Consider the following 8,577-nt stretch of genomic DNA (forward strand, 5'->3'; position numbering starts at 1 on the left):
GTCCCATCCGATCTTGCGTCACATCCCGCGGCATAGCTTTGTGCTACCATATTTGAATTGAAACTGGGGCGGGGCTTTCGTAATTGACATCGGAATCACCGTGCTTCGTTGAACGAATATTTGGAAGTGAGATCTCTAACAGATTGGACCAGTCGAGGAATCAGCGCTCAATGGACTTTCGCGTTCACTTATAATACGAGTATATTTCTATATTGCTGCATGGTTGACTGTGGTGGGTGTAATTAGTGGCGTCGATTTGTGGATGAAGAGGAATGGGTTTTTGGCATTGAAGAAAATAAGGGGGGGGGGTAGAGGACTTTGGCATTTTTTTCATAGGGCATTATGTAATTATTTATTGTTACATTATCCAAAAATGGAACCGAACCGAGACTGGGGGCCAGTCTAGCTGATCAGCTGATTCGTTGATTAGTCTCCCACCAGTCGTAAACCAAACTGGTTACGGCATGTATAGCAAGTCAACGCTGCCATAAATCGTTTTAAATTGAAAGATATGAAATTCCCCTCAAATTCGCATTTTGAAAAGGAAATTTTTAACCTTATCTGGCTGACCTGATAGCTTATGATTTTCTTAAACAAAATATGGCAAAAAAATTTTTTTGGAAAATTTTTTTGAGGGGTCTTGGACCACGCCCATTCCACCTCCCTTAAGTGTTGACAAAATATTTTTGCAAATATAGTTTACAATAACATTTTTGAAAACATTCTAAAATATTGTTGTAGTGTGTTTTCATACAAAACGTTTTAAAACGTTTTCATGACCTTTATATAACCCGACATTTTAATGTTATTAAAACGTTTTTATGTAAACCAAAAGCCAAAATATAACTTATTAAAAACGTTTTCAAAACGTTTTTTTGTTTGCTGGGAATCTGAAGTATATAATTCTGGGCCCAAATTCTTTTGTCTTCCATTAGTTGTTGAATCTGTACAGTTTGTTCACTTTGAAGTACGAATTAACGTACGCAGTAAATTACGCAGTGTCTGCGCGCCGTAATGCCGAAAGGAATTAACACATCGCAGGCGCACGGAAATGCATGCGCGTCTTTACGCGACAAAATGTGCGTACTTTACTTCGTACTTCGTACTTCAAGTTTCAAGTTTGTTTTATTCAGAACCTTAACACCCATCAGGGGTGTACATACAAGGTTAACAATATAAGAACAATAAAGACGGCTTAAACAATGCCGTTACAAAATCTATTACTTCTAAATACAAAATTTACTAAAATCTATCAAGAACAAGAAAAGAAAGAAATGGAGAAAGGAATGGGAGAGAGACGGAAAGAGAGAAGTAAAACTAAAGGCAGAGGAAAAGAAAAGTGAAATGAGAGAAATAGAAAGAGGAAATTACATAAAGTACATAATTATATACTCTTTGCAAATTTTGCAAGGTTTTTCATCTCCATTAAGTTTTCAGAATTAAATAAAATACACTTTTGAGTATTAGGCTTGTTTCTAAAGTACTGCTTGAGTAAAGTAGTTCTAGTCTGTACAAACTTATCACACACAAAAATGTAATGGTATTCATCCCCTATCATCTTTGTTACAGGGGTGACAGATTCTGTCTTCCTTATCAATACCATTATATCTACCATTGAGAAAAGGAATTTTACTACAACCAGTTCTTAGACGAAATAAATGGCAAGGTTGCGAGGTAATTTAGTAAGATAATTTTCAAATTCGAAAACAGTTTTAAATATGCGATAATTGAAGCAGGAACTAGAATCCCAAATGTCAGAATGCCATATATTGATCCTCGAGTCTTTGATTGAGTGCAGTTTTGAAATTAAGTGATTTGATACTTTTTGTTGAAGCCAAAAGGAAGAAGAAAAAAACCCAGAATAGTCAAGGGTTTCTTTCACTAGTAAAATCCAACCAGAGTTAAAATTGTTCTTGTCTTACATTGAGTAAAGAAGATTATACGATAAAATGCTGGAAGTTCTAGTGATTTCACTAGAGACCTTGCGGAATGAAGTTACTTTAACTTTAACTTTAACGTCTAGAGGATTATAGAGGATTATGTATTCAAAACCACTCTGCCATTAAATCCGCTTGAAGTTAAAGTTAACGCGAGAATCTATAGTGTGCCGTAAATTATGATGAAATACGTCATACTTTAGAACAATAGTTTGCCTATTTCCTCATAGACTACATAATTTCCACTTATGTATTATCTAGTTAATAGACCAATTATTGGAAATCTAATTTGGTTTGGGTAAAAAACATGCTACATGTTGCTGAAAATTACTGATTGAATTAAATCAAAATAAATTTTGTTCCAAACGTCACACTTGATATATAATTTTGTGTGTGCTCATGACGTACACCAAATCAGCTTGCGGAACCAAGTTTTTAGCTTGACTTCAACGCCAAGGGGATTAAGTTCCCGTAAAATGGTCTGGTTTTACTTGAGCCAGCAGTGTACGATACTTCTGGAAGAGTAAAGCAGGTGCATAACTTTTTTATATATAACATGTCATAGGTTGTGCCTGGTAAGAGAGAGAGAGAGAGAGAGAGAGAGAGAGAGGGGGGGTAGGGAGGAGGAGAGGGAGGGCATTGGAAGTGGACAGGGAGGTGCTTTGCTGGTAGCCAAGGGGGGGGCTCCCCCGTGGGACATCTTCTCTTCCTTCTTGACCCTTCCCTTTTGGATGCTGGCCGCCGTGAAATTTTACGCTTTTAGGCCTTTTTCTGCTATTTTAAGCCCATTTTTGTAAAAACTTTCCCTTTGAGAATCGGCCCACGCCCTCCTAACAGAAAAACCCTGACAAAATCACTGGGGAGGGGGAAACAGGAGTGCGAGTGGGTTATTATAGGAGGGTCAAGTTTGAGAGAGCAAGTACAGATAGAGGGGAGAAGGAGGGGAAAATAAGGAGAATGTAGGGAAGGGGAAACAGGAGGGGAAGGGGGAGAGAGATTCAGAAGGAGGGGAAATAAATAAATAATATGTATTTCATTAGGCTTTGCGAAGTAAATTGGAATATGGAATTGACAAAGCTGACGAGCCTTTATTAAATAATATTATATATACACCAGGCACAAAAAGAAACTCGTCAGTTATATTCATCCTTGCTGTTCAATAACTTGATAATTTTGGATTATTCTGAAATATACATTTTGTTAATTGGACTTTTCTTTCTCATTTGACACCCTGTTCGTGAACATTGAGCAAGAATTGACCAAGATATATATGCGCCTCCAAACTCTCAAACCCCAAAATGAAAAGTTGCAATTTTAACGATTCAATTGTGCCTGTTACACTGTGTGCTTTATTGATTGGCCCGTGGTGCTTGTGTGCAATACAACGATGCGTTCCCATTGAAAATCGTTGAAAATGCAACTTTTGATTTTTGGGTTTGAGGATTTGGAGGCGCATATCTTGGTCAATTCTTGTTCGTTTTTCACGACCAGGGTGTCAAATGAGAAAACAAAGTCCAATTAACAAAATGTATATTTCAGAATAATCCAAAATTATCAAGTTATTGAACAGCAAGGATGAATATAACTGACGAGTTTCTTTTTGTGCCTGGTGTATATATAGGCCTATAACTATCGTAAGAATATTAATTGAAACGTATAGGGCCTAGCTAGTTTCAAAATAATATGATAAGGAGATTAACGCTGGGTCCCGACATAATCCATGTTGAGTGGTATCGCGAGTTCATTCATGTTTACTCAAACGAAGCTCTTAAGGTAGAGTCTTTTGTCTTGAAGTGGGACTAATAACCAACGCTCTGCAGGGTCTATTGTTCTATTGTTTCCGATTAGAGCGCTGACATATTGGAAAATGCTGCCAATCAATATTCATGAGAGTGTACATTCAACGTCCAGTTTGCGAAATTGGGTGAGTTGTGTTTGGTAGGTGTGAAATACATCTGACTGGGCGTTTTAATTACGTAACGAATAAAGGCATTGACATTGTCGAATGGCTGCCCAGTGCTGTTATGTGTTTAGTTATTATATAGGCCTAATAATTATTATTAAATGTATTCATCATTCCTTTCTTTTCCCTTCTCTGTACTTATTCTTTCCTTGGCCTACACTTTATCACTCCCTCGCTCTCATTGTCCCCTCTCACCCTCCCTCTCTCATTCCCATCATTTTCCTTATATTTCTATTTATCTACTTGTCTTTATTATATCTTTTTATTTCTCCTTCCTCCAGCCCTCTCTCATTCTCCATATCCCTCCTCCCCTCTTCCTCCCTCCTCCCTCCCAAGACTTCTCACAGAGGTGAATCTGCCCCTCCCCCCACCCCCTCCCCTCTTTGGGTACGCCACTATTTTTATACCAATCTCCTTCTTAAAATAAAATTAAATGGACATTTCTTAAAACAACCTTTATAGGCCTATACTTATACTTACATGTATACGTATAGCGATTACCATTATAGTGTATTAAAAATATAGATATATGGACTGGACATGGCAGCCTTCATACATTCTAATATGTAATCGATCACCAAGAGCATTCAATGTATTTAAATGAAACGCCTATCGTCAGGTGGGTGGTAAAGATGATTGCATCGACAGCTAAAGCCTCCTTATAGTCTTCAGACCCACACAAGCACACATTTGGGATACATGAGTACAATGGTACCACTTTACACATGACTGCCCTTACACATGACTGTAGTGTGGTCACTTATTGATATTCGCCTGTTGTGTAGAGCGTTAATATGATGCCGGATCAGTGACCAATTTAATGGTGGAACCCCTTTATTCGAAACAATGGTACCACTTTTATGAATAGCCTGTCGCAACTTCTAATCGGCATCAAACGAACAAAAGATTATATAATCTATTGCGACTCTATTTCTATTTAAAAGCTCTTTGCTAATAACCATTTGACTAAACAAAAGAGAGACATTTGGATGTAGTTGATAACAAGCTCTTACACATGCCCTTCTTTTGAACGCACATTGATACACATGTCCCGCGTTTAAGCAACAAGACGCTGTTGGTACAGAAACCAATCTGACGTTCGCGTTGAAGTGAATTTGAGCAAGAAATCCAATCAATATTTTTGAAGTTGCCGTTAAAGTTCCAGTAACTTCATTCCGCAAGCTCTCTACTATTAACAATTCGACTCCAAAAGTTTACTAATCTACATTTGATTAAAAATTATGTCAATAGTAAAAACACCCAATTCACCATGGACCATATTCGACGAGGTAGATCTATTTACACCAAGAATTGATTTGTAATGTGAGTTGAAGTCTTTTAAGAATGGTACGGTTTTCAAATCCCCAAACCTCACAGCTATAACAAAATTGGTTGAACCAATGATTGGAAAAGGTGAAGTTGAATATCAACAGAAATGCTGAGTTTACGTGATTTTGAAATAATAGCATACATGGCTTTTTGCTTGGTCATGCAACAGCGTTTTAGCTTTGTTAAAATTGCCATTATAATTAAAAATAATACCAAGATACTTCTAATCAAAAACAATTTCCATAGCACGATCATTTAAAGTAAAAGAGTTAAGCTTTTTGATTTTGCCTCTAGGTTTAGATTTGTCAACATTGACTTTAAGATCCCAGTTAATACAATCGTGTCATCAGCATATAAAAGTACAGTTAATTTTAAATAAAGCACAATATCATTAGAAATAATATCATTTTCAATCATATTGGATAATGTAGATAGGCCCTTACAGTGCTTACTGATATTATATTCGAGATCGTTCAAAAGATGGCAAACATTAAAGGGAGAGATTAATCCCTTGGCGAACCCCAGTTAAAGTGGACAAATTGTTATGGTTGTAGTTGGGCAATACCACTTTTAATGGTGTGTGGGTATTAAAGTGGCCTTTTATTTTTCCTTCATTGAGGTTCAGGCCCACTGTCTTTGATGCTGCTTCTACACCCGGCATTTTTTGCTTTGCTGATCGTCATCAGCGAAACCATATAAAAGTGTCCAAGACCTCAATATAATCAGCAAAAATACAAATTAGATTAAATTAAGGCAAAATAATGGTCCTTCAATTAGGCCGAGATATAAAGCAGTCAATTCGATAATTATATAATATCGAGTGTCAACTACTTCATTTCCACTGTTTCTGACAGCGTTACTTTCCATGTGTACGCGAGCCTACATGGAAAGACTTTGTAATTGCCTGCTCCGCAGCCCAACTATAATTAAAGCGTTAGTATTACAAACATTACCATGATTAGAATGCACATGACATACAGGTATTTACAATTGAACAATTCACTGGTGACGTTTTTCTTATAGTACACACTGTCATCTTGTTTATCTCAATTTTCACTCTGCCGTGCCTTGTTTCACCTTTACCTGAGGTGAATATCCAACGTAAGCTTAATTCCTGCAATTGAAAATAAAGGAGTCAATGAAATGTCGGGGTGTGTTTGATACAGGAAGAGCACTTGAACATTACACTTTTTCTCTACTTCTTATGCTCTCATACGTGTTAGATCAAACAGAACACGTGCAGCCTGGGACAAAGACACTGAAGAGGTTTAATTATAGTTCGACATTCGTGGATAACTATTTTAATGAATCGTTGTAAGTTTGAAATTGACTTGATATGATTTTATACTGGCACGATGCTGTTAATTTAAGAGACAAATCAAAACATTACAAGAATAATAACAAGAACACATTTTGTAAAACTCTTCAATACAAGACTGAATCTGCTATCTGATTCAATGATGACATAGACGAGTTAAACACTCTTTATCTCCAATCAAATTACTGAACTCGGGTAACGTGGGTGGAACACTATCAATAGTCAAAATGTCTCATTTACTTCCCACCATCGTCAATACGTTAAGTCATCAAATTCCAATTGTATTTGAGCTCTTATAATGTGTAAGACAAAACGCGATTTTCAGGCTTGTAAGCCGGAAAAGAAAGTGTGTGTACCTAGGGGATGATAGAAGTAAAAATCAGGTATTTAATAATGCAACATTCAATTTTAAACCATCTATACTAATAAAATAATGAGCTCTGTCTGTCTGTCCGGCAATGCGTTTCGCCGCGCTTTGACGCACCAATCCAATATTTCGGATATAGATAGGTATCGGGCATTGCACGTTTATTGGGTGGTTTGAAAGGTCATCGGAGGTCAAGGTCAAAGGTCAAAATCTCAACCGAGGTCAAAGGTCATTACGGAGGGGGTCAAATTTCAAACTTTGTCCGATCGGGCTCAAACTTGGTGGGTGGAATCCTTGATACGAGGGAATATATGCCTGAAATAAAATCGAGGTCAACCGAGGTCAAAGGTCATTACAGAGGGGGTCAAATTTCAAACTTTGTCCGATCGGGCACAGACTTGGTGGGTGGAATCCTTGAACATGGTATAACGAATTCTCAATATGACAGGAACAGGAAGATTTCACCACTCCCTGCGAGGACTGCAATGTCTTCCCAGCATTCATAGCTGAAAATGATTTCTAAATTTCAAACGGATGTATCAAGTAAAACTGAGGTCATCAAAGGTCAAAGGGGATCAAGCCAAGGTATCTAGGGTCAGAGGTCATATGGGGTCATTGGGGTCAAACAGCATCACTATCATGCTTGTGGTGCTCTCACGTACAGCTACAGTGCCCTCACAGCTGCAGGTACTCTAGTGTATAAAATAAAAGCTAGCTATGTTCCTAGGGACGTTATTCTGTTATAAATAGACTAAATGTGTTAAAACTATTGTATTTACTATTGTATTATTTCATGTTTTCATTTAGGAAATAAAATTAAAGGGGAACAATTATATTTACATAAACTACACAACCACGTAGGTGACTAGCTGTTTGGTTCCGATTATTGATGCAAGATGGGGTGGGGTGGGTAAACATCGACTCTCAATTGCAATTAGTATATTGAAAAGATTATATATTTAAAACCATTAGACTACGCTTTTCCCTAAAAACACGCAACAATGTAATTGCTTTGTATAATGTTAAAGCTAATGCTTGAATACACAACATTAATATGTGACAATAGAGTGATCAAAACATAAACGGTTCCAAAAAAGTAAGTCCCCCCCCTAAGACATTTTAGTATAATCCAAAAACGGCTTGATCAATTCTCTTGTTTTAAAGTTTGGAACATAGGCTGATTAGTTATGCATCAAGTGAACGGGGTTTTGTTATTATCCTTTATCATCTTCACTGCGAAATAAAAATTTCGGCCAAATAAAGATACACTTTTCTACATAGGCTTTTTATGAAACTTAAATTAACATATTCCTGAAATAATTTTTACACATTTTAAACATGTTTCATGATTCAGTGAGCAATCATAATTTTATACATAAACAGAAATTGCACTTTTCTAAATTGGCTTTTTGTATGGGTAAATTTAACAAGTTTTTCATTCTAAATTTAATAGGAAGGAACAACTGTAACTTCAATGATAAATCATGTGTTCATTGATTAATTTAACCAATGGACCAACATATTCTTGGTTAAATCTTTTATGCTGGATCCCAATACAATTGTTTCATTGGTCATTCCTTGAATGGTTCAAAAACATTTACATGGGTGGCCGTTATCAAGACGCAACTTGTTACAAGCAGACAAGTGAGGGACAACACCACCT

The sequence above is a fragment of the Amphiura filiformis genome, chromosome 9 (genome assembly GCF_039555335.1).
Source record: "Amphiura filiformis chromosome 9, Afil_fr2py, whole genome shotgun sequence".
In the NCBI taxonomy this organism is placed as follows: domain Eukaryota; kingdom Metazoa; phylum Echinodermata; class Ophiuroidea; order Amphilepidida; family Amphiuridae; genus Amphiura; species Amphiura filiformis.